This window comes from Choloepus didactylus, chromosome 4 (assembly GCF_015220235.1).
Source record: "Choloepus didactylus isolate mChoDid1 chromosome 4, mChoDid1.pri, whole genome shotgun sequence".
Classification (NCBI taxonomy): Eukaryota; Metazoa; Chordata; class Mammalia; order Pilosa; family Megalonychidae; genus Choloepus; species Choloepus didactylus.
The window spans coordinates 39,504,810-39,531,354 of record NC_051310.1 but is presented as its reverse complement, the minus strand read 5'-3'; the positions used below and the strand labels follow the sequence as shown (position 1 = coordinate 39,531,354).

General features: G+C 35.7%; 1 protein-coding gene across 11 annotated transcripts in view; it reads left to right on the top strand.

Moving 5' to 3' along the window:
- Positions 1–26,545, top strand: part of PCNX1 (pecanex 1) — a 206,691-nt gene that overhangs the window by 7,153 nt on the left and 172,993 nt on the right. For 2 of the 11 annotated variants that reach the window (XM_037832393.1, XM_037832398.1), the window contains exon 1: positions 16,587–17,259. The exons of the other annotated variants lie outside the window; for them this stretch is intronic. The gene's annotated coding sequence lies outside the window, so the exon portion shown is untranslated. Of the gene's footprint in view, positions 1–16,586; positions 17,260–26,545 lie in introns of those variants that run through there. 11 annotated transcript variants of the gene reach the window in all.

The following is a 26,545-nucleotide window of genomic DNA, read 5'->3' as shown; positions in this document are numbered from 1 at the left end:
TGTTAAATATAGATAGGATGTTTTCTGTCACTTGAAAAATTGCTCCAATTCTCTTTCTTTTCTAGGATTTGAATAGACAGATTTAACCAGATAGTTTGCTTTCTCTAACTGACTTTACTGAAAGTTAGAATTTTCCTAACATTTTATTGTGAGAATTTTCAGATATATAAGCATAGTTGAAAGAATTGAACACACAGCCTGAATTCTACAGTTAGCGTTTTTCTGCATTTGTTTAATTCTGTATCTATCTGTGTATCCCTTTATCTATCCATCAGTCCGTCTATTTTTAGGGGGAATTCATATCAAAGTAAGGTTACAGACATCAGTACAGATCGCCCCAAAGCACTTCAGCATGTATGTCAGTCACTAGAGTTCTAAAAGGTACAGATCTCAAGTGAACCATTCAATAAGCATTGATAAATGTATGTACCTCTGTACTACAAACCCTTGTCATGTGTGAAATGTTTCCACTTGCCCTTCCTAAGTGATCCTCCCTCCCTGTTGCTTTCCCCCCCATTATATTATTAGTTTATCCATTCTAGAGCTTCATATAAATGAAATCATGTAGGGTGTACTTTATATAAGACTTTTTCACTCAGCATGTTTTTGAGATTCATCCATGTATCAATAGCTTGTTCCTTTTCACTGCTGAGTAATATTCCTTTGTATGAATATACTATAGTTTGTTCATCTTTATCCATTCTCCTACAGATGAAGACCTAGGCTGTTTCTAGTTTTTGGCTATTATGTATAAAGTTACCACCTAGCACAAGGGTAAGTTTTTATCAAAACTCAAAGAAATTAGAAAACTTTATTTCTTGATAAGAACATGTTTTAATTTAAAATAATTATAATTGCCAGCTTTATCCTTACATTTCAATTTTAGTAGTTCTTTAGTACTGTACTTTTATTTGCCCAATATTTAAATTTTTCTCTCTTTTGTCAGTGCAGTAGAATCATTTTGTTTAATTTTATTCTTCTTTATTTGGCTAAATCATAAATTAAAGGTAAATAAAAAGAAAATATAATCCATCTGTAATCTTGTCACCCAGACTGTTGAACATTTTAGTAACCAAAATTACTTGAGCTTATTAATACATAACATACTTCTTTCCTTATAAAAATGGGGTCATAGCATTCTTATTGTTTTGAAGCCTTTTCTTTTCATATGATTATAAATTGTGAATGTTACCATTTGAAAAAAAGAAGTGGCTTTTCTAATAGCTCTGTAGTAGTCCATAGTATGGATATGTTACAGTGTATTTAATCATTTTCCTGTTATTAGCGATGTAGCTTGTTTTCAGTTTTTAGCTATTTAGAAAACATTAGGGTGAATCTTGTAGTTAAATCTTTGTACTAGTCTTTTTTTATAAATTCTTAGAAGTAGACTCGTTGGATTTCCTTTGAGAAATAATAATTCATTTATCAAACATTGAATCTTTTTAAATCTTTTTTTATTGTATAATATAACATATATACATAGAAGTGATAACTTTCCAAGTGCAATTTAACAAGTAGAGAGGAAATTTAAAAAAATATTATTGATTACAGTTCCACAGTTTCAGTTATTTCCTTATTGTGAAATATAACGTATATACAAAAAACCCATATCTTTCAAAGTATGATTTAACAAGTAGATATATAGGAAATTTCCAAAGTTGTTGTGAGTTATAGTACCATAGTTTATTTCCTTATTGTGAAATATAACATATATACAAAACGGTATAGCTTTCAAATTACAGTTTAACAAGTGGCTATAGAACAAATTGCAAAGGATCCTATGTGTTACACTTCCACCATTTCAGTTCTTTCTTTCTAGCTATTCTAATACCCTAGCAACTAAGAAAAAGAAAATTATGTAAAGATTCAGTATTCATAATCCTTTGTTAAATTCTGTCTTGTCTGTTGCTACCCCTTCCTCTAGTTTAATCACTTTCCTGATCTTCAGGGATGTCTCGGCAGTGACCACTCAACCTGTTGATGTTGAAAAGGGGTGTCAACTTTATGAGCAAAGGGGGCACATCTAGTTGATGTTCTTGAAGAGGCTGTTGCCTCTGGGTTTTGGGACTTAGCTGGCATAGGAGCTCTCTGAAGGATTTAAGTTTCTGACAAATAAACTTAGTGAGTGAAACTTTTATAGTCTCAGATAGGGATCCGGGTATTCTTTAAGGTTTTGGGGACTGCTATTGACTTGGGCTTATCATATTGTGGTCATTTGGCATATCTAGGTGAAGCTTGCATAGGAGTAACCTCCAGGACAGCTTCTTGACTCTGTTAGAATTCTCTTAGCTACTAAAACCTTATTGTCTTGCCCTTCTTCTCCCCTTTTGGTCAAAAAGGCATTCTCAATCCGTTGATGCCAGGGTCAGGCTATTTCCCGGAATCCATGTCCCATGTTACCAGGAAGGCTCATTCTTATTGGGGTCCTGTCCCACTTCAGAGAGAGGGTGATGAATTTATTTGCAGAGTTAGGCTTAGAGAGAGAAAGTCTTCATTGAGCAACAAAAGAGGTTCTCTGGAGGTGACTCCTAGGCACAATTATAGGCAGAGTTAGCCTCGCCGTTATAGCCATAAGTTTTACAAGAGCAAGCCTCAATATTGAGGGCTTGACTTCCAAAGTAGGGGGTTTGAGTGAATCTTTATATTGAGATATGAGAATATGAATGTGAGAATGAGAAAAATTGATAGATAATAACTCAAGGTTCATGAGAAGGCAAAATAAGGTTGTGGTATAGAGAGAGCACAGGTAGTATGGGATCAACCTGATAGTAAGGGATCAACCCTAGAAAGGAGAAAGGAGGTAAGGATGAATGCTGGCTGAGGAAGTTAGTAATAAACAGTAGTAAAAGTGGAGGTTGTTGTTTTATGATTTGTGTGTTCTCCATGAAGTACAGAGTAAGTGTTTTCTGTTGTGAGTAAATGGGGATGTGAGGAGGATATTCAGGGTTTGAGGAGGATCCCAGAAATGTGAAATGCTATTGTTATTTTTGGAGAGTGGGAAAGTGAACTGACCAGCGAGGGATCCAGATAGCTGGACAATTTTGAGGGTCTTTTGAGGTTGGAGTACATGAATTCAGACTATTGAAGAGGAATATTCAGGGGAGAAATTTGGGCTAAGACTCAGAAATTATCAGCATGTAGAGGATAATCCAAGCCACAGAGCAGAAAAGAGAAGATAGTATAGCTCATTAAAAAGAGAATGGCCTTGGACAGACTAAGGCCCAACTGCATTTAAAAACCAGCAAAGGAGACAAGAATAGTAAGAGGAAAATCAAGAGAGGAACCTCTTTTGGAAGCCAAAGGAAGAAAGTATTTGAAAAGAAAATGGTTAAAATGTCAGATTGCCCTCCAGAATGGTAGTACTAATTTAAATTCCTGTTAACAGTATTGAGAGTACTGTCTTCCCACCCCTGCCTGACACTTTCCGAAACAGACTATTATTTTTATAAATTTCTTATTCAATGGAATGTTGCATAAAACTGTTTCAGTAATATTTTGTTTCTGTTAATAGGCAGAATTTCTCTTAAAAGTATTTCATAATTCAAACTTCTCTTAGTCTAAATTAAGTAAATTTACTTCACTAACATATATCACATAACAACTTCGATCTCATTTTTTTCTTCTTCTTTGTATCCAGATAATTTTCACAGCAAGCAACTGATAAGCAAGTAACGGGCATTTCTCTGTGAGGAGATTGATTGCTTCCTTCGGTTATTTAATCTGAGTTAAAGCAAATGGTTTTCCTGTGTTTCTGTGCCTAGCTGGGGAGGGTGAGAATTATCTGATAGGTGGGCTAGGACATATGAGACATCTGCGAGTGACACCAGAAATGACAGAGACTGATGGTGGGGAAAAATCCACAAATATTCTGTGGATTTTACAACTGTTGACTTATTTGGCATAGACATGAGTTTTACCAAATCACAGTGAAATGAGTAGCTATTCATTCTGGTTCCTGTGGTTCCTCTGCCAGCCCCCTCCTCCCCTCAACTGACTTAATGCTTTCTTTGGTAGAATTGCGAAACAGTTCAGACTTTCCTTCTCTTCCTTTCTATCGTTGCGACCTGATAGTTGCAGCTTTTAAAACTTATATCATTGGTCTAGTCTCTGTTGCTTTGTATTATGATAAGAAAGAAAAGACAACCTAAGAAGAAGCAAGTCGTTTCCTTTTGAGGTTTTAAGGGGTGGGGGGGCAGTTCTGTTCTTTAGAGGTTTGTACAAACCGAACAGAACCCTAAGTGTCAGCAGCTCCAAGAATAGGCAGGAAGATTAGTCACAAGTTAGAGTAGCTTGAATCATGCATCTGGCTGTTTTCCTTTTCCTATCCCTCCTCACTCCTTCAGTGTTGTCTAGACATAAACTAAACAGATCCAACCACCATAGTTATCTTTTATAAAAAACTTATGAAAAAATTTTATATTTGCAGCACAACTGCAAAGATAGTATAGAGAATTCTCTTACATCCTGCACCCAACTCCCTCTAATATAAACATCTATATAACCATGGTATGTTTATCAAAATTAGGAAATTAGCATTGGTACAGTACTGCTAGCTAAACTACAGACTTTATTTGGATTTTACCAGTTTTCCACTAGTGTTCTTTTTCTGTTCCAGGATCCAATCTAGGATACTATGTTGCATCTAGTTTCATCTTCTTTGATATGTTTTCAGAATCCCTTAGCATTCTGGGATTCTGTTCTTTGAGGAATGATGTAATTCAAACAATTTCTCAAATGTATCTTATAAGCAAAATTAGTGAAAGGGTTTTACGCCTGTGATGGATACATTTTAGATAGACAAAAGAGCATATTCTGAATTATTTTTGAATTGGGCATTGATCAGTATCCTGTATTAGACTATTTTAAAATTGAATTATTTCACATGTAAAGAATTATATGAATGAAATAATTCTAAAGATGAAAAAGATTTTAGACCTCATTAATGGCAGAATGGACACCAGACAATCTCTTGGCTTCCTGTGTAATGCTGTTGTTCTTAATTTATAAATTAGAGTCAATGAGACAAGTGAGTACACAATCATATTACCAGTTAGAATATGATTAATCCCTTATGTGTCATATAAAGTATTCAGGAATTGGAAGGATGCAGTTATTTCCTAGAAGGCTTTATGCAGAGGGTTACTCATTCATGCAAAACATTTATTGTGTTCAGAGTACTGTGGTAGGTTTTATGGTAGCATTCCTGTAAGGTTCGAGTATTGGGACATAATCTTCTCACCAGGCAAATGTATCTTTGTTCTTGAGAAAAGATGGCTTATTAAAAGAATATATATTCTTCATTGTGGTGTTTTGCTCTGTTTTCAAGTACTATAATATGTCCAATGTGTTAAATATTTTTTAAAATTTTTAAAAAATTTTATTTCAGAATATTATTTATATTCATAATATTGCTGTTCCTGGTAAGTATCTGGAACAGTTAAGTGACAGGATGTAAAAACAAACAGTTAAGAAAACCCAAACCAATTTTCATTTACACCTGGCAATATCCTGTTTTATTTCTGTCAAAATACACATTTCAGATGATTTCCACAAGCTTCACAAATATCCATGACAAAACCCAAATGTATTTTGTAGGGAAGTAAAGGGACTTTTTGGGCATTTTAGCAGTGAAATCTTCAATTTAGAGATGTTTTATAAGTAAGACTATGCCTAATCTAAAAAAAATTATACTGTAATTAAAATGAAAAAACTATATTATCAAAAAGTCTTACTTTTTTTAGCCCCCTTTGCCACAGCAATATTAAAGTATATGCTATGTGCTATTGAAGAATAAGCTTAAATTGATCTTACTTTTCTAATTTCTTAATATGAAGATTTTCGAATGAAGAAAGTTGAAAGCGTAGTACATGATCACTCATATATCCTTCACTTAGGTTTAAGAATTCTGAACTTTTTTTATATATCATATTTGTTTCACCTAGATACAGATTATCTCTCACACACATCTCACTTAACTGAAAGTGTGTTATAGGTATGACACTTTACCCCTAAATGCTTCAGACTGCATCTTCTATGATTGCAACACCCTATCACACTGACAATAATTAACAATTCCCTAATATTCAAATTTCCCCAGTTATCTAAAAAAAGTCATTTATAGCTAGCTTTACCAAACCAGGATCCAGTTAGGGTTTAAGCATACCCCCCTTCCTATTGACTTCTAAAAGTCTAGACCAATTATTTTATGTAATGGTCCGTATTATGGATTTGCCTGATTGTGGTGTCATTTTGTTTTCATTTTCTCTATTCTCTGTAATTTCTATAAACTTAAATCTTATTTCATGGTTCAAAGTTATAATTCTTAGAATTTATAAATTTTAACTTATTTAACATGATTAGTGTTATATTGCAAATTTCCCTTTCATTGTTACTTTGCCTTTGGTTTAGTAATCTTTAAGTTACTGACAAATATAGCATAATTTTTGTTCACATCATTAGGCACTGTCAGTGTTATTCAAGCTTTCGCTATGTATTTTGACTTTCTTCCTAATTAATGATGTGTCCATAGGGAAAATAAAAAAGAAAGTTAAAGTAACTATGAAATCACAAAGGGTACCATATAGCTCTTCACCTTTTTCTAAGCGTTGACATAGCTTTCAGCCAACTATAACTTTCTATTTTTTTGATTGCTAGTAGGGGTGAAGAGAAAAAATTCTCTATGGTATAGTTTCATACTGCATGCACCTTGATCCAGTTAGGGTTTATGCATTTCTCCCCTTCCCATTTTGAGTCACTGTTCATTGCTTTTCCTTCTGTAGCAAAACGCATATCACAACTCAAGCTAGAGCGATGGTAAAGTAGAGATAATCCTCAATCTACTTTTCTTTTTTTAATTTAAAGGACATTGTTCACTAGTTTTGGAAGATTATTGGGAATCCTTTTTGTGTTTCTTACTAGTATGTGTCATGAGAATCACTTGAGAATCTCTGCTTCTCACACATAATACAGTCTTCTTTCTACATAGGTGATATATGAGACAAAGTTAACATTACCTTTCTTCTTTAAAAAAAAAAAAATCTAAGAATTGGGAATTAGCTTGCCTGTCATCCTATTCTGTTCTACTCCAATAAGTCAGGATCTGGGGGAGATCCTGGGCATGCGTAATTTGAAAAACAACCGTATCTCCCCCTCCCCAAAATGAACCAACAGAAAAAGCCCGTAGGCGATTCTGATGACTACCTTAAGTTAACAATTACTATGGCAGATCTTAGTCTGTCATTGGGAATGTCTGAAAACACCTTATTGTTTTCTGCTTAGGTTGCTGGTTTAACAAAAGTCCCCTTTGTTCAGTTTATTCCTTCCATTCTGGCTATAGAGTAGATTTTATGGTAATGATAATAATAACACTTAGATAAACACTTTTTACCAAGTGTAATGTATTCCTTAAACATCTCACTCTCTCCAGTTAGAAAAACCTCTTTTAGTTTTCCTTCATGAAAATAGTACTAGTTGTAGAAAATGTTCTAGATAAAACTTAGGTATATATAGTTCAAAATATAAAAGTTCTGTTTTCTTCTCTATTCTCTCTACCCCTACCAGTTCTCACTCCTCAGAGATAATGGCTGCTAACTCTTGGTGTTATATATATACAAACATATATTAAGACATGTTTGTATACAGTGTATGTGTGTGCATACCTTAAATATCTAAGTGGGATTTATTTTGTATTATAGGTTCCACTTAAGTATGTGTAGCTCTTCATTCATTGTATCATTTGTATAGTCGAATGGTTGTATAGTGACATCTAATTATTTACCTATTGGTGGACATTTAGGTTGTTACCTTTTTTCACTGCCAGTACAAACCATACTGTGGTGAATCTTTGCATGTTAGATTCTGCCTGTAGGAATTTGTAGCAGTAAGTTCCTAGGAAGGAAATTGCTTGGTCAACTGGCATGCACAAAAATTTGACTATATGTTGCCAAACTACAATGCAAACAAGTTCTACCTATTTATATTCTCACAAGTGTGTGAAAGGACTGGTTTCCCTTTGTTCCCACCAGCACTGGTTATTGTGAATCTTTTCCAGTGTAATAGTATAAAATAGCATCTTGGTTTAATTTGTGTTTCCTTAATTATGAGTTCCTTGAGTGTCTTCAGATGTTTAATAGACATATATTATATTTTTTCTTTTAACTGCCTTTCGTAGCCTTTTTACATTTTTGAAAGTCATGTTGTCTATTTCTAAGTGATTTTTGAAAGCCCTTTGTATCTATGAAAGTTAGCTCTTGGTTATATATTAACTTTTCCACTTACTTTGCTTTTTAACTTTGTGATAGGGTGTTTTGAGTATATAATTAAAAATTTATAGTAGTCAAATTTACATATTCTTCATGCTATAAAAGCATTTTCTGTTTGAGGTTTATAAAATATTCATACTTTTTTCTAATTCTTTTTAAATTTAGTAATAAATTTGCATTGTTAAATTAAAAAGAAAACACACAAAAAAACTAGACTCTAAAATGTGTGTTGTGAAAAGTTGCCCTTCTATTCCTGTCCACTGTCCTCCTAGTTTCTACCCTCTGCACTACCTCTCACAAGAAATCACTATGTGAATAATTTCTTGTGAATCCCACCAATGTCTTTATGCTTACAGATGAAAATTCAAACATATTTGAAGTCTTTGTCCCCCTCCCCTACCACACTATTTTATATATTGTTGTTTTTCTCCCCACTTAATATATCTTGAATATCTGTCCATTGGTACCTAAAGGGCTTCTTCAGGTTTTTTTCTTTTTTAATAGTTGCATAGTATTCCATTGTATAAATATGTTGTTTTATTTAACCTGTTCCCTGCTGATGGACATTTGTTTGCAGTCTTTTGCTAACACAAACCATATTGCATTAAATAACTTCTACAAATATCATCTCACGTATGTCCAGGTATGTTTATAAGATAAATTCCTAGAAGTGGGATTGCTTCATCAAAGGGTAAATGCTTTTGTATTGAAAGATACTGCCATAATGTCCTCTAAAGGTGTGTGTCACTTTGCATGTCTATAAGCAATGGATGCAAGTGCCTGCTTCTCTATGATCTCACATAATTTTGCTAATTTCATAGGTGAGAAATAGTGTTCTAGTTGTTTTGATTTGCATTTCTCCTATCATGAGTGAGGTTGAGCAGCTTTTCATATGCTTAAGGATCATTTTTATTTTTTATTTCTGTGAGCAGTCCATGTGCTTTTCCTATTAGGTTCTTGGTGTTCTTTTTTATCGCTACCTAGAGGCATATTTAAGGAGGTTAGTCCTTACTTAAAAAGTTCTAATGGTTTTATAGTTTAGCCCGTCTGGAATTCTGGAACTTATTTTGCTGTAAGCAATGTGTGAGGAGCCGGTTAGTTTCTTTCTTTTCTTTTTTTTGACAGCCAGTTGACCCAGTCAACCTGATTTATTAAACAATCCCATCTTTTCCTCAGTGGTTTGACTATCATGTGTTTCATTATCTAAATTTCTACTGGGGTGTTTTGGGTTTTCTGTTCTATTGATCTGTGTAATCTTGCACGAATACCTAATTTTTCCTTTTGTGTATGTGTATGTGTTTTACCATATTTTTAAGTGACAAGTTACATATATTTCCTTCATAGTAGTAGTTTTACCTTGTTATTCTTTCTTTTCATTATTTTCCTGGCTATTCTATTGTATGTTTATTCTTCCATTTTGTTAATTTTCCCAGGGGTATTACTGAATTTTTAAAAGCTGAAGTAGCATTGAATTTGTGGATTACTTTGGGGAAGGGGAGGCTGGACATCTTTATAATATTGACACAAAGTGATCTCTCCATTTATCATTTATTCAGGTCTTCTTTTATGTCCTTCAGACATAAAACTTTTTAGAGTTTTCTTCACATTGACCTTGTACATTTTTCCTAAGGATTATTCTTAGATTTTAGTTTCTAATGTTGTTATAAATGCAACCTTTTCTTTCATTATGTTTTCTGATTATTGCTTGTATGAAAGAAAACTATAAATCTTTAAAATAAACTATTAATTTTAGGAATAGTTTTAGATTTATTAAAAAGTTGAAAAGATAATACAGAGAGATTCCATATATCCTGCACCCAGTTTACACTATTTTTAGCGCCTTACATTTGTCACAACTAATGAACCAATTTGGAGACACCATTGTTAACTAAAGTTCATGCTTTATTCAGATTTGTTTAGTTTTTACCTCATGTCCTTTTTCTGTTCACGAATCGTATCCAGGACTATTATTTTTAATTTACTAATTTTGCAACCAGTTACTTATGGGATTGGCCCATTTTTCTAGTAATTTTTCTTTTGACTATAAAGGATTTTCGGATATGCAATTATAGCTATCAGTAACCATTTTAACTGCTTTCCAATATTTATACCTTTTTCTCTGTGTAATTACTTTGCATAGTACTATGTACAACTATATTAGATAATGCTTAAAATATGGGCTTGTTCTCAACTTTGATGGGAATTCTAGTGTTTTCTCCTTAAGCATACTGTTCAGGTTTTGCTAATACTGCCATTATGCAAAATACCGGAAATGGATTGGCTTATATAAAGGGAGTTTATTTGGTTACAAATTTACAGTCTGAAGCCATGAAAATGTCCAGATTAAGGCATCAACATGAGTACACCTTCACCGAAGAAAGGCCGATGGCATCTGGAAAACCTCTGTTAGCTGGGAACGCACGTGGCTGGCATCTGCTGATCCCAGGTTGTGTTCCACTCCTCTCTCAGCTCTCCTGTGCTTTCTTCAAAATGTTGCTCTTGGGGCGTTTTGTCCTTTCTTAGCTTCTCTGGAGCAGACTCAGGGCTAGCATCTCCAAAGTGTCAGCAAGTCTTTCAGCAGCTGTCTCTAAAATGTCTGTCAGCTGCTCTCTAAAATGTCACTATCAGCTGCTCTGAGATCCTTTTGTTTATGAGCTCTTTTATAGGACTCCAGTAATTAAATCAAGAGCCACTCTGAATGGGCAGGGTCCATATCTCCATGGAAATCATCTAATCAAAGGTATTACTCACAGTTGGGTGGGTCACTTCTCCATGGAAACATCCAATCAAGAGGTCACACCTTAATAAAAAAGATTAATCAATCTGCCCCCACAAGATTGCATTAAAGAATATGTTTTTTTCTGGGGACATAATAGATATACAAAGTGGCACACATACCCTACTAGGTTTTCATTTAAAATGTTGATTTTTTTTCCTCAATCGTGTTATCTATGTATTTCTGTATTCATTTCCCAATGACTCCAGTTATTCAGTACCAGACTAATATTTACTTTTGTGTTCTCTGAGGTCCCTAGTATCACCTACTTCACCTTTTTCTCTCTTACTGTTCATTTTCTGGTTCTTCTGAACTGTGTCTATTTAGAGGTCTTTTTGTTTGTCTTAGTCTTGTCAGCACATTGCTTAAACACTATTAAAGCTCTCAAATATTTATTGTGCTGTTGTATGCTCATGCAGCATCTACTGTAAGTTTTCTTCTTTAAACCTCACCGTAGTCCTGTGAAATGAACAAACTATTATTATCTCTGTTTTATAGATGAGGAAACAGGCTCCCAGAGTATGCCAGTTTGAATGTATTATGTTCCCCCAAATTCCATTATCTTTGATGCAATCTTGTGTGGGCAGACATTATCAGTGTTGATTAGACTGTAATTCTTTTGAGTGTTTCTTTGGAATGCGCCCCACCCAGCTGTGGGTGATGACTCTGATTGGATAATTTCCATGGAGGTGTTGCTCCGCCCATTTGGGGTGGGTCTAAGTTGAGTCACTGGAGCCATATAAATGAGCTGAGGGACAGAGGGAACTCAGTGCAGCTGTGAGGGATCTCAGTGCAGCTGTGAGGGATGTTTTGAAGAGGAGCTACAGCCAAGAGGGACACTTTGAAGAAAGCACAGGAGCTGCAGATGAGAGACATTTTGAAGATGACCATTGAAAGCAGACTCTTGCTCCGGAGAAGCTGAGAGAGGACAAATATCCCAAGTGCAACCAAGAGTGACATTTTTGAGGAACTGCAACCTAGAGAGGAACATCCTGGGAGAAAGCCATTTTGAAACCAGAACTTTGGAGCAGACACCAGCCATGTGCCTTTCCAGCTAACAGAGGTTTTCCAGATACCATTGGCCATCCTCCAGTGAAGGCACCCGATTGCTGACACTTTATGGCCTTAAGACTGTAACTGTGTAACCAAATAAACCCCCTTTATAAAAGCCAATCCATTCCTGGTGTTTTGCATTCCGGCAGCATTAGCAAACTAGAACACAGAGGTTAAATCACTCACAGGCTCAGGGTTACAGGGATCACCTCAGTATTTCTTCCTTTGACCATCACCATAATCACTCCCATCATTTTCCTCCACATGGCCATGCAAGATGCTTCTTTCTGATTAACCTGCTTCTGAAATCCTACCAGCAACCGGTTTGAGATGAACTAGTATCCTTTGATCCTTTGTAATATTGTGTTCAGAATCTTGAAATCTCAGAGCTGTTCTTCCCATCACCATCTTGTTATATCCTTAAACTTAGTTCCTTTTCTTGACCAGCATATTATGTGAATACAGTGGAAGCCTATTATAAAGAAAATGTTCTCCCAGGGATTTAGTTATAGCTCTCTCATATACTTAAAGTGGGATCATTTGTTTCACTCATCACTTTGGAGGAGGGGTGGGGTGGGATAGCCTTGTTCTGTGGCACACATTATAAATGGATTTTATTAAACTTTAATGTCTTTTCTCTTATTGGTTTATTGTGGGGTTCTTTTCCTGCTGTCTTTGTATCAAATGTTTGTCCTTAGTGTATTGCATTGATAAGTCTAAATTAACTCTTACCCTTCTGTGATATCTTTTGTTTCTATCCTTTTTTTTGCCTTTGCTGCTACCATTGCACCTGCTCCTTCACTCCAGCTATGGAGATGCAGGATTTGTAGTCAGTTTACGTCCTGCCCGTTCATTTTATGATGAACATTATCTGGAACTGAAGACCTTATAACTATGTGAATAGCAGCAATAGAAGTATAGTAATTGCCACTTAGCTGCATGTTTCAAGGCCCAGAAATTTTACTGGGGAGATTTTAACCTGACCTTGGAACAGTTGTTGCTATTGGCGTCTAGTGGATAGAGGCCATGGATGCTGCCAAACGCTCTACAATACACCGGACAGTCCCCCACAGCAAAGAATTATCTGGCCCACAGTGTCAACAGTGCTGAGGTTGAGAAAGAAAGCCAATGCATTCTCAGTGGGTGCAGTATTGCCCCTAAGGAAGTGAAACCTAGTTCTGGGTGGGGGTGGGGGGAGAGGGTGAAAAAATCTTACACTTTTTATGTATAAAGTACAAGTATACATATTTACAGTATATCTGGTATTAAAAATTTCATAAGTGGTGTGATTAAGGAAAAAATGTCTGAAAAGTCTCCTTAGGAGAGTATTAGTTAAAAAAACATTTCAGATATTGGAGTTAGACTGTCTGAATATGAATTCTGTTCTACCATTTACCGGTTATGGGTGAATGACTTCATAGCCTCAGTTTTCTCATCTGACAACTGGAGATAATAATAGTACTTTCTTCAAAGAATTGTTGTAGCACTTAGTAAAACACTAAATTAGTTATTCTCCTAAGAAGCTCAAGGAGAGAAAGGGTCTTGATTTATTTGTCATATTACATTCTTTAGACGAGTATTTAGAATTCAATAAGTATTCAGTAAATACATGTTGAATGAATAAAGCTTATGTGTATTGAATCAGGTGCATCAAAGTTGACTTCATGGAAAATGAAGAAATGCTGTGATAAGGTATTCTATGCTGTACTTCATTCTTTTGTTCTGTTAGTCATCTCTTGCATTTACCTCATCTTACATCTAGTGTGTAATATATTGTCTAATTTTAGCACTTTCTTTTAAAGGGAGAAATGGGCTTATATAGCATGCAATACCATCATTCTGTTCCCAGCAATTTGAGTGAGCTCAGGGTAAATCTGATGGAAATGATATATGGGTTCTGAAAATACTGGTATGAGAGATAAGTTCTTTTGACTTATAAATATTACTGATTTTCATTTTTGTGTTAATATCTCAATTTGCAGTTTATGCCACTGAATTTTAGTGAAACACAAAATAATACAATTAAATAACTTTAAAATTGACCTTTTTCATCATTTAATTATTGTATCAAAGAAGTTTTTTCTAATAGGTACTTTGGTATTGTTTGCTCTTACTTTCATTGATTGTATATTAAATTGCAGATTGAATATTCTAAAAATGCTTATGGGCTTCTCTTTAACAACTATATGCCTTTTAAAATTAAGTAGTGTTAGGAAAATCAGTGATATTTCAATAAGTTCATTAGTGTTAATACAGTTTTTATTTTTATTTTTTACAAACATACAATACCCCTTTCCCTTCTGTCCTCTTTTTCCCATTTCTTTTGCCTATTAACCTCTAATCTGTTTTTCTGTCTCTGTGACTTTGCTGAAGTAATTTTTGACAACCTGATTTGTCATTTTATTTAAAAATAGTTACTTTTACTTGATCCATTCCTCATAGTTTGACTTCCTTTGGTTTAATAGGTTTGTTATTGAATTCAATTATTTTGATATTTAAGCCTTAAATTTGAGCTGCTGTATTGTTATTTATTTTGTGCTTATGTAATGGACTGCATCTTTATGAGTGTAGTTAATAAATGCAAGACAAATCTCACTATTTTATATGTATTTGCCAAAGGTAATCCCATTGAATATACCCTTGAACTGGCAGTTTGTGAGATATAGTAAAAAGATAAAAACCTAGCTGCTATTCTTCTGAATTGCAAAGTTGTGTTGACAGAGCTTGTTAATGAACCCTTAACATTGCTATGAATCCTGAAAAATTTTCCCAGTGGAATATATTGGAAACAAATGGAATAAAGAAGTAGGTCAGGGTATTTAGGTTGGACTTAATGAGGTCCTCATATTTAGAAATTCAGTTTTTGTCATATTACTTAGAGATTTACTTAGATTGATTAAACTCCTAGAAGAGTGATTTATCCACTAAAATGCCAAATTACTGGTTATAAAAGGAGATATGAACCAAGATCATTCTTAGCATAGGGAACCCCACCCTTTTTCCAGGATGGTTAGGTTTTCTCAGAAAACCATGTATGAATCAAAATATTGCCTTTCAAGTTTGTTCTTATGTAATAATAATTCTTTCAGATTTTATTTTGGGAATTTTGGGTACAAAATGGAGTCTAGTTTCTGGGTGGTATTGGAAAGATAAATCCGTGCCATTCTCTTTTTTTTTTTTTTTAGATGCATAAATATCTCTACCTTTCTGTTTTTGTTTGCTTTTCTGACATATTTTAATAACCAGTTTTAATTCCTGGACATATAAGTTGTTTTTTTTTTTTTTCCCTCTTTCTTTTTTAGTACTTTAGGTTGGCTATTGTTTGACAGTTTGGGAAAAGGTTCCTTTATCTCATTAGAAAACCATTTCAACACACAATGTAGGATAGTTTAATTTTGGAAAGGATTTTCATGAATCACTAGTCAATCCATATAGTTTAGATTACTGCTGGCTTCTTAACATTCTTAGATTTTGGGGGTATGTTGTATTTGGGGGCCTATGTCTTTGTTACCTTCATTTTTGAAATGTGCTGTCTTTTTTGACAAGTCTTCTAGACAAGAATTATTCAGAGACTCTTTTAAAATAATATGAAAATTGTTTCTTTACCTTTCTTTTCTTCTCTATAGTACTCCAAAGATGTAAAGCTCTGCTGTTAAAAATACATTCCAATTTTTTCCCCTCCTAACCATCTTGCTCTTGTTTTGTAGCATTCCATCCCAACTTGGTTTTATTCTCCCCAGAACTATTCCTCAGCAAAGAAACAATTACCATTTTATCTGACTCATTACAAAGAATTATATCATTACCTGCTGCTTGCTCAATTACTTCTTTTTTTAGTGCATGCATGCGTATGTAGGAAAATGGTTTGGCTTTTAAAAAAATTTAACATAGATTTAATAACTATTACTAAGGTTATAACTTAAAAATTTACAAGTGTTGGATATCATCTCAAGTATATTGCTAAAGTTTAATTTAAAAACAATGTAAGTTGTTTGATTATAGGGTTCAGGAATATGTATCTATGGGATGAACAAAAAAAAGAACAGTTATCCTAATGAAATGCAAACAGAATTTCCGGTAACAGCATCAGCATACATTCAAAAACTTGTTGCTCAAATGATTTTTACTGAAATAGGAGAAATGATGATGTTGGTGTGCTATGTAAACTGGAGTTAGATAACTCTAAGTGGTTATTGTGATAAAGCTCTTTTGCTAAAGATATATGTGAATGTATTAAACAAGATTGTTTCATGAAATAAGAGAGAGGAAAAGTAATATTGCTAAATATAGTTATATAATATTTTAACTATGAAGACATTGTTGACTTTTGCAAGAATTTATAGATTCTTGAAAGACTTTTTTTCATTTTTTTGTTTTTGCTTTATTTGTTGAGAAAATGAGGGTTCCCTATATACATTTGGCTATCATATACATCCTTGCTTTTATTTGTTAGAGTTTTTTCCTCTATTTTTCATGTCTGTGCCCTGTCTTCTCATATATGTTTTAAGCTACCCATTTCTAGTGCCCACTATAGTGAATGACTTGCCCAAAGTAATAGACTCAATTAATTGTTGATGAATTGTGTATACTGTATTATTACTTTCGTTCCTTTTCAGTTGGATGATATGGCATAAATTTTGAATATTACCTCCCTAAAAAAAGGATTCTATTGTAGCTGAAGATGTAAATACAAATATGAGTAATTGAGTTCCATAAATATAAACAGCTAAGAGAAGATAATATGTAGTATTTTTAATGATTCTATTTGTATGAAAATATGTATCATGCAGATGAAATTCACACTTCTGCAGACATATAGGTAGGCTCAAGTTCCAGTAGTTCACTTGTAAACCAATTGCCTTTAGGGAAAAAGTATTCTAAGTTTGTTACAGAGGTTTGCATCTGGCCCTTTGAAACCAATTTAACCCATTCTGCAGTAGGATTTATAGAATATTGTAGTTTTTGCTTTTTTCAGTGGGAAAGTCTACCTGAATCTCAGCATTGGGACTATCTTCTCCTTTTTCTCAGCAGCACCATCCTCTGAAAAGATACCTCTAGCTGGAACACTTTTCCTCAACCCTTGAAAGAGACTGTGGCAAGAGGGCTGAATCCCTAGAGCCATGACTGTTGGCATGAGGGCCTTTTCTAAGTCCTTTGGGAGCAACCTGCGTATGTAAACTATAAGGCTTAAAAAACATTGATTTTCTTTCTGATCTAACCTTTCCCCCCTCATCCCTAATTAACAGTCATTTCCTACAATTTATGGACATTTGTTTACTAAACCTTCCTTCTTCCCTTCCCCCCAGCATTCTCTCCATCTGCCCAAAATGAAAATTGGTACAGATAGGGAGCTAAATTCTGCACATTATAGGAATTAGTTTATCCATTTACCTTTTTGGGAATAAGCCAAAACGGGTTTTCCAACTGGATGAGATGTGCCCCCAGTTTCAGGTGTACCACTAGAAAAGCTAGAACCCAGGAAAAATTGGCAGTCTTAGAGGAGTTTTACAAAACATAGTTCATAATTCTTTGTTCTGTTGGCCATTTTTATCTAGTGACAGAGCTGATTTTCATTGACTGATTTTGGGACAGACTGGCAAGAAGGCAGTGCTCCTTATTTTTACAAATGTTTGGTTTTTCTCCTCCTAAAAACATGTTAAGAAAAGATATTGTTGATGGATGGAACTTATAATTTAGGACAGAGTTAGTATCTGTGGTATTTTCCTGCCTAGGGCGTACGGCGTACTGCTTCCAAATTCTAATTTTTGTTTTCATTAGCCAAATTTTTTTTTATTATTTAATTTTTGCTTTCTTTTCTACAAGAAGTTGGCAGAAAGGACAGAAACTTTTAAAGCTAAGAAAAATTTAAGTTCGATTTTTCTCTAAAAATGTCAATGATTGTTTCTGTCGCAGCACACTAGAAGGCACTGTTTTATACCTTGGTAGTTGCCAACATTTCAAAGATCCCAAACCACACAAGGAGAGAAGCATGGGCTTAAAAAGAGTAAGCTGAATGAACTTACTGTTTTGAACTTGGAAACAAAACTGTTCTTCAGCTTTTTCTAATAGCTGGAGACTCAGCTATAGTGTATCATAAGGCAGCAAGAATGGCCTCAGGGGAGTGACAATTGTATTTATTAATTATAAATTTGTAGCTGAACATTCTGAAGAAAAACATAATTTAAGGAGTTTTTGTTTGTTTTTTAGCTTACTGGAGAAACAGCACCTTTGAAGTATCTATGTTTTGAAAGGTTGACTTAATTTTTGTTTTACTTTCTATCATTCTTTTATAGTTAATATACTTTTTTAGAGAGACAGTGAGATACAATCTTTGTTTCTATTTTAAAATTTTATTTTATTTAAAATTTTATTTTATTTTATTACACTGACTAGTCCCTAGTCAGTTGTCTGTTCTAAAACTCTGTCAAATAGTGACATAAGGCCATTGAAGTTTCATCATTTCCCTAGTGATTTCTAGGGAAACCAGCTGAATTTTTCCAGAATAATCTCAAACTAATATTTTCTAGTGTAAATTGATGAATTTTCTCAATGAAGAAGGCACTAAAAACAGAGGCATGATTCAAAATCACACCTTCTCCTGAAGAACAGGTATTCTATACATTTTTGCCAAAAAGCTTGTAAAACTGCTTTTCAAAATTAGTTATTTTTCTTGAAAAGCAAGCATCATATAGCTCTTTTCAGAATTTTGTTATTAAATGACACTGTTTAGTGGGACTTGATTTCAGTGTCATACATTGTGGAAGAACAATTACTGGCCTGAGTTTGCTAACAGCAGCTTTACTTCATGGTTGGATGAAACTGGTGATGTTAGAGGTTATAGATTTGCTATTAGCATATATGAGGGAGAAGTGCTTGATGGTCTTTTGTTCAATTTATTGGTTAATTAGAGAAGCAACGAACGTTTCATTTAGAGCACAGATTAGCAAATTATGGCATGTAGTTTTTTTATAGCCTGTGAGCCAGGAATGGTTTATGTTTTTTATGGTTGAAAAAAAAAAAAAACAAAAGAAAAATAACATTTTGTAATGTGAAAATTATATGAAATTCACATCACAGTGTTCATAAAGAAAGTTTTATTGGAACATACCATCTCACTTGTTTACAAAATTGCTTGCTGTTTTCGCACAGCTGAGTTGAGTAGTTGCAAAAGACTATATGACCCACAAAATGTGAAATATTTACTGTCTGGCTTTCCTTTGCTGAAAAAGTTTGCTGACCCCTAATTTAGAAGCAGTTAGGTGTTGTGGTTAAGAGCAAGGACTCAGGAGCCAAACTGCTCCTTAATGTCTCTTACCTCTTTCTGCCTCGGTTTTTCCATCTGTAAAGTGGGGATAATACTAGTACTGACCTGGTGAGATGATTGTGAGGGTTAAGTGTATATAGTAATCACATGGACTGGAAAAGGTGCAATGAAATCATTTCGGATGGAGAACAGCTACAAATGTATTAAGGAAGCAGTTGTTTATCAACAGTATATTTCTAGATCTTGATTCATTGGTACAGGAAATAGTGAAAATTATAAATCCAAACAAAGCTTAGTGAGCGTATGTCTTTATAGTACTGCACAAGGAAATGGATGCAAGCATACTTCATTTTATTGCACTTCACTTTATTATGTTTCATGTATGTTGCATTTCTTTATAAATTGAAGGTTTGTGGCAACCCTGCATTGAGCAACTCGATCAGCATCATTTTTCCAATAGCATGTGCTCACTTTGTGGGTCTCTGTCACGTTTTGTTAATTCTTGCAGTATTTCAGACTTCTTCATTATTATTATATCTGTTATGGTGATCTGTGATCAGTATTATTTGATGTTACTATTGTAATTGTTTTGGGGTGCCATGAACTGTGCTCATATAAGATGGTGAACTTAAGTGTTTTGACTGTTCCACCTGCCAGCCATTCCCCCATCTCTCTCCTTCACCTCAGGCCTCCCTATTCCCTGAGACACAATATTAAAATAGGCCAATTAATAACCCTACAGTGGCCTCTAAGTATTCAAGTAAAAGGAAGAGTTGCACGTCTCTCACGTTAAACCAAAAGCCAGAAATGATTAAACTTAGTGAGGAGTCATGTCGAAAGCCAGGATAGGCCGAAAGCTAGGCCACTTGTGCCAAACAGCCAACTTGTGAATGCAAAGGAAAAGTTCTTGAAGGAAATTATAAGCATTACACTAGTGAACACATGAATGATAAGAAAGTGAAACAACTTTATGGCTGAAATGGAGACAGTTTTAGTGGTCTGGATAGAAGATCAAACTAGCCACAACATTCCTTCAAGCCAAAGCCAAATCCAGAGCAAGGCCCTAACTTGCTTCAGTTTTCTGAAGGCTGAGAGAGGTGAGGGAGTTGTAGAGGAAAACTTTGAAGCTAGCAGATGTTAGTTCATGAGATTGAAGGAAGGAAGTTCTCTCCATAACATGAAAGTACAAGGTGAAGCAGCAAGTGCTGGTGTGTAGAATCTGTAGCAAGTTATTTAGAAGATCTAGCTAAGATAGTCCCGAAAGTGGCTACACTAAACAACAGATTTTCAGTGTAGATGAAACAGCCTTATATTGGAAGAAAATCCCATCTAGGACTTTCATGGCTAGAAGAGGAGAAATCAATGCCAGGCTTCAAAGCTTCAAAGGAGAGGCTCACTCTCTTGTTAGGGGCGAATGCAACTGGTGTCTTGAAGCCACTGTTCATTTACTATTCTGAAAATTGTAAGGCCCTTAAGAAGTATGCTGGCAAGATGGCAGACTGGTGAGCTGTATGTTTTAGTTACTCCTCCAGGAAAGTAGGTAAAAAGCCAGGAACTGCGTGGACTGGACACCACAGAGCAATCTGTCTTTGGGCATACTTCATACAACACTCATGAAAACGTGGAACTGCTGAGATCAGCGAAATCTGTAAGTTTTTGCGGCCAGGGGACCCGCGCCCCTCCCTGCCAGGCTCAGTCCCGGGGGAGGAGGGGCTGTCAGCTCCGGGAAGGAGAAGGGAGAATTGCAGTGGCTGCTCTTATCGGAAACTCATTCTACTGATTCAAACTCCAACCATAGATAGACTGAGACCAGACACCAGAGACTCTGAGAGCAGCCAGCCCAGCAGAGAGGAGACAGGCATAGAAAAAAAACAACACGAAAAACTCCAAAATAAAAGCAGAGGATTTTTGGAGTTCTGGTGAACACAGAAAGGGGAAGGGCGGAGATCAGGCCTTGAGGCGCATATGCAAATCCCGAAGCAAAGCTGATCTCTCTGCCCTGTGCACCTTTCCTTAATGGCCCTGGTTGCTTTGTCTATTAGCATTTCAATAACCCATTAGATCTGTGACGAGGGCCCTTTTTTTTTTTTTAATCCTTTTTCCTTTTTCTAAAACAATTACTCTAAGAAGCCCAATACAGAAAGCTTCAAAGAATTGCAATCTGGGCACGTCAAGTCAAGAGCAGAACTAAGAGAGCTCTGAGACAAAAGGCAATAATCCAGTGGCTGAGAAAATTCACTAAACAACACAACTTCCCAAGAAAAGGGGGGTGTCCGCTCACAGCCACCATCCTGGTGGACAGGAAACACTCCTGCCCATCGCCAGCCCCATAGCCCAGAGCTGCCCCAGACAACCCAGTGTGACGGAAGTGCTTCAAATAACAGGCACACACCACAAAACTGGGCGTGGACATTAGCCTTCCCTGCAACCTCAGCTGAATGTCCCAGAGCTGGGAAGGGGGAGCAGTGTGAATTAACAGAGCCCCATTCAGCCATCATTTGAGCAGACTGGGAGCCTCCCAACACAGCCCAGCAGCCCAGAACTGCCCTGGGGGGACGGCACTCACCTGTGACATAGCACAGTCATCCCTCAACAGAGGACCCGGGGTGCACAGCCTGGAAGAGGGGCCCACTTGCAACTCTCAGGAGCCATACACCAATACCAAAGACTTGTGGGTCAGTGGCAGAGACAAACTGTGGCAGGACTGAACTGAAGGATTAGACTATTGCAGCAGCTTTAAAACTCTAGGATCATCAGGGAGATTTGATTGTTAGAGCCACCCCCCCTCCCCGACTGCCCAGAAACACGCCCCACATACAGGGCAGGCAACACCAACTACACACGCAAGCTTGGTACACCAATTGGGCCCCACAAGACTCACTCCCCCACTCACCAAAAAGGCTAAGCAGGGGAGATCTGGCTTGTGGAGAACAGGTGGCTCGTGGACGCCACCTGCTGGTTAGTTAGAGAAAGTCTACTCCACGAAGCTGTAGATCTGAAAAATTAGAGATAAGGACTTCAACTGGTCTACAAACCCTAAAAGAACCCTATCAAGTTCAGCAAATGCCACGAGGCCAAAAACAACAGAAAATTATAAAGCATATGAAAAAACCAGACGATATGGATAACCCAAGCCCAAGCACCCAAATCAAAAGACCAGAAGAGACACAGCACCTAGAGCAGCTACTCAAAGAACTAAAGATGAACAATGAGACCATAGTACGGGATATGAAGGAAATCAAGAAGACCCTAGAAGAGCATAAAGAAGACATTGCAAGACTAAATAAAAAAATGGATGATCTTATGGAAATTAAAGAAACTGTTGACCAAATTAAAAAGATTCTGGACACTCATAGTACAAGACTAGAGGAAGTTGAACAACGAATCAGTGACCTGGAAGATGACAGAATGGAAAATGAAAGCATAAAAGAAAGAATGGGGAAAAAAATTGAAAAACTCGAAATGGACCTCAGGGATATGATAGATAATATGAAACGTCCAAATATAAGACTCATTGGTGTCCCAGAAGGGGAAGAAAAGGGTAAAGGTCTAGGAAGAGTATTCAAAGAAATTGTTGGGGAAAACTTCCCAAATCTTCTAAACAACATAAATACACAAATCATAAATGCGCAGCGAACTCCAAATAGAATAAATCCAAAAAAACCCACTCCGAGACATATACTGATCACACTGTCAAACATAGAAGAGAAGGAGCAAGTTCTGAAAGCAGCAAGAGAAAAGCAATTCACCACATACAAAGGAAACAGCATAAGACTAAGTAGTGACTACTCAGCAGCCACCATGGAGGCGAGAAGGCAGTGGCACGATATATTTAAAATTCTGAGTGAGAAAAATTTCCAGCCAAGAATACTTTATCCAGCAAAGCTCTCCTTCAAATTTGAGGGAGAGCTTAAATTTTTCACAGACAAAGAAATGCTGAGAGAATTTGCTAACAAGAGACCTGCCCTACTGAAGATACTAAAGGGAGCCCTACAGACAGAGAAACAAAGACAGGACAGAGAGACTTGGAGAAAGGTTCAGTACTAAAGAGATTCGGTATGGGTACAATAAAGGATATTAATAGAGAGAGGGAAAAATATGGCAAACATAATCCAAAGGATAAGATGGCCGATTCAAGAAATGCCTTCACGGTTTTAACGTTGAATGTAAATGGATTAAATTCCCCAATTAAAAGATATAGATTCGCAGAATGGGTCAAAAAAAATGAACCATCAATATGTTGCATACAAGAGACTCATCTTAGACACAGGGACACAAAGAAACTGAAAGTGAAAGGATGGAAAAAAATATTTCATGCAAGCTACAGCCAAAAGAAAGCAGGTGTAGCAATATTAATCTCAGATAAAATAGACTTCAAATGCAGGGATGTTTTGAGAGACAAAGAAGGCCACTACATACTAATAAAAGGGGCAATTCAGCAAGAAGAAATAACAATCGTAAATGTCTATGCACCCAATCAAGGTGCCACAAAATACATGAGAGAAACATTGGCAAAACTAAAGGAAGCAATTGATGTTTCCACAATAATTGTGGGAGACTTCAACACATCACTCTCTCCTATAGATAGATCAACCAGACAGAAGACCAATAAGGAAATTGAAAACCTAAACAATCTGATAAATGAATTAGATTTAACAGACATCTACAGGACATTACATCCCAAATCACCAGGATACACATACTTTTCTAGTGCTCACGGAACTTTCTCCAGAATAGATCATATGCTGGGACATAAAACAAGCATCAATAAATTTAAAAAGATTGAAATTATTCAAAGCACATTCTCTGACCACAATGGAATACAATTAGAAGTCAATAACCATCAGAGACTTAGAAAATTCACAAATACCTGGAGGTTAAACAACACACTCCTAAACAATCAGTGGGTTAAAGAAGAAATAGCAAGAGAAATTGCTAAATATATAGAGACGAATGAAAATGAGAACACAACATACCAAAACCTATGGGATGCAGCAAAAGCAGTGCTAAGGGGGAAATTTATAGCACTAAACGCATATATTAAAAAGGAAGAAAGAGCCAAAATCAAAGAACTAATGGATCAACTGAAGAAGCTAGAAAATGAACAGCAAACCAATCCTAAACCAAGTACAAGAAAAGAAATAACAAGGATTAAAGCAGAAATAAATGACATAGAGAACAAAAAAACAATAGAGAGGATAAATATCACCAAAAGTTGGTTCTTTGAGAAGATCAACAAGATTGACAAGCCCCTAGCTAGACTGACAAAATCAAAAAGAGAGAAGACCCATATAAACAAAATAATGAATGAAAAAGGTGACATAACTGCAGATCCTGAAGAAATTAAAAAAATTATAAGAGGATATTATGAACAACTGTATGGCAACAAACTGGATAATGTAGAAGAAATGGACAATTTCCTGGAAACATATGAACAACCTAGACTGACCAGAGAAGAAATAGAAGACCTCAACCAACCCATCACAAGCAAAGAGATCCAATCAGTCATCAAAAATCTTCCCACAAATAAATGCCCAGGGCCAGATGGCTTCACAGGGGAATTCTACCAAACTTTCCAGAAAGAACTGACACCAATCTTACTCAAACTCTTTCAAAACATTGAAAAAAATGGAACACTACCTAACTCATTTTATGAAGCTAACATCAATCTAATACCAAAACCAGGCAAAGATGCTACAAAAAAGGAAAACTACCGGCCAATCTCCCTAATGAATATAGATGCAAAAATCCTCAACAAAATACTTGCAAATCGAATCCAAAGACACATTAAAAAAATCATACACCATGACCAAGTGGGGTTCATTCCAGGCATGCAAGGATGGTTCAACATAAGAAAAACAATCAATGTATTACAACACATTAAAAACTCGAAAGGGAAAAATCAATTGATCATCTCAATAGATGCTGAAAAAGCATTTGACAAAATCCAACATCCCTTTTTGATAAAAACACTTCAAAAGGTAGGAATTGAAGGAAACTTCCTCAACATGATAAAGAGCATATATGAAAAACCCACAGCCAGCATAGTACTCAATGGTGAGAGACTGAAAGCCTTCCCTCTAAGATCAGGAACAAGACAAGGATGCCCGCTGTCACCACTGTTATTCAACATTGTGCTGGAAGTGCTAGCCAGGGCAATCCGGCAAGACAAAGAAATAAAAGGCATCCAAATTGGAAAAGAAGAAGTAAAACTGTCACTGTTTGCAGATGATATGATCTTATATCTAGAAAACCCTGAGAAATCAACGATACAGCTACTAGAGCTAATAAACAAATTTAGCAAAGTAGCGGGATACAAGATTAATGCACATAAGTCAGTAATGTTTCTATATGCTAGAAATGAACAAACTGAAGAGACACTCAAGAAAAAGATACCATTTTCAATAGCAACTAAAAAAATCAAGTACCTAGGAATAAACTTAACCAAAGATGTAAAAGACCTATACAAAGAAAACTACATAACTCTACTAAAGAAATAGAAGGGGACCTTAAAAGATGGAAAAATATTCCATGTTCATGGATAGGAAGGCTAAATGTCATTAAGATGTCAATTCTACCCAAACTCATCTACAGATTCAATGCAATCCCAATCAAAATTCCAACAACCTACTTTGCAGACTTGGAAAAGCTAGTTATCAAATTTATTTGGAAAGGGAAGATGCCTCGAATTGCTAAAGACACTCTAAAAAAGAAAAACGAAGTGGGAGGACTTACACTCCCTGACTTTGAAGCTTATTATAAAGCCACAGTTGCCAAAACAGCATGGTACTGGCACAAAGATAGACATATAGATCAATGGAATCGAATTGAGAATTCAGAGATAGACCCTCAGATCTATGGCCGACTGATCTTTGATAAGGCCCCCAAAGTCACCGAACTGAGCCATAATGGTCTTTTCAACAAATGGGGCTGGGAGAGTTGGATATCCATATCCAAAAGAATGAAAGAGGACCCCTACCTCACCCCCTACACAAAAATTAACTCAAAATGGACCAAAGATCTCAATATAAAAGAAAGTACCATAAAACTCCTAGAAGATAATGTAGGAAAACATCTTCAAGACCTTGTATTAGGAGGCCACTTCCTAGACTTTACACCCAAAGCACAAGCAACAAAAGAGAAAATAGATAAATGGGAACTCCTCAAGCTTAGAAGTTTCTGCACCTCAAA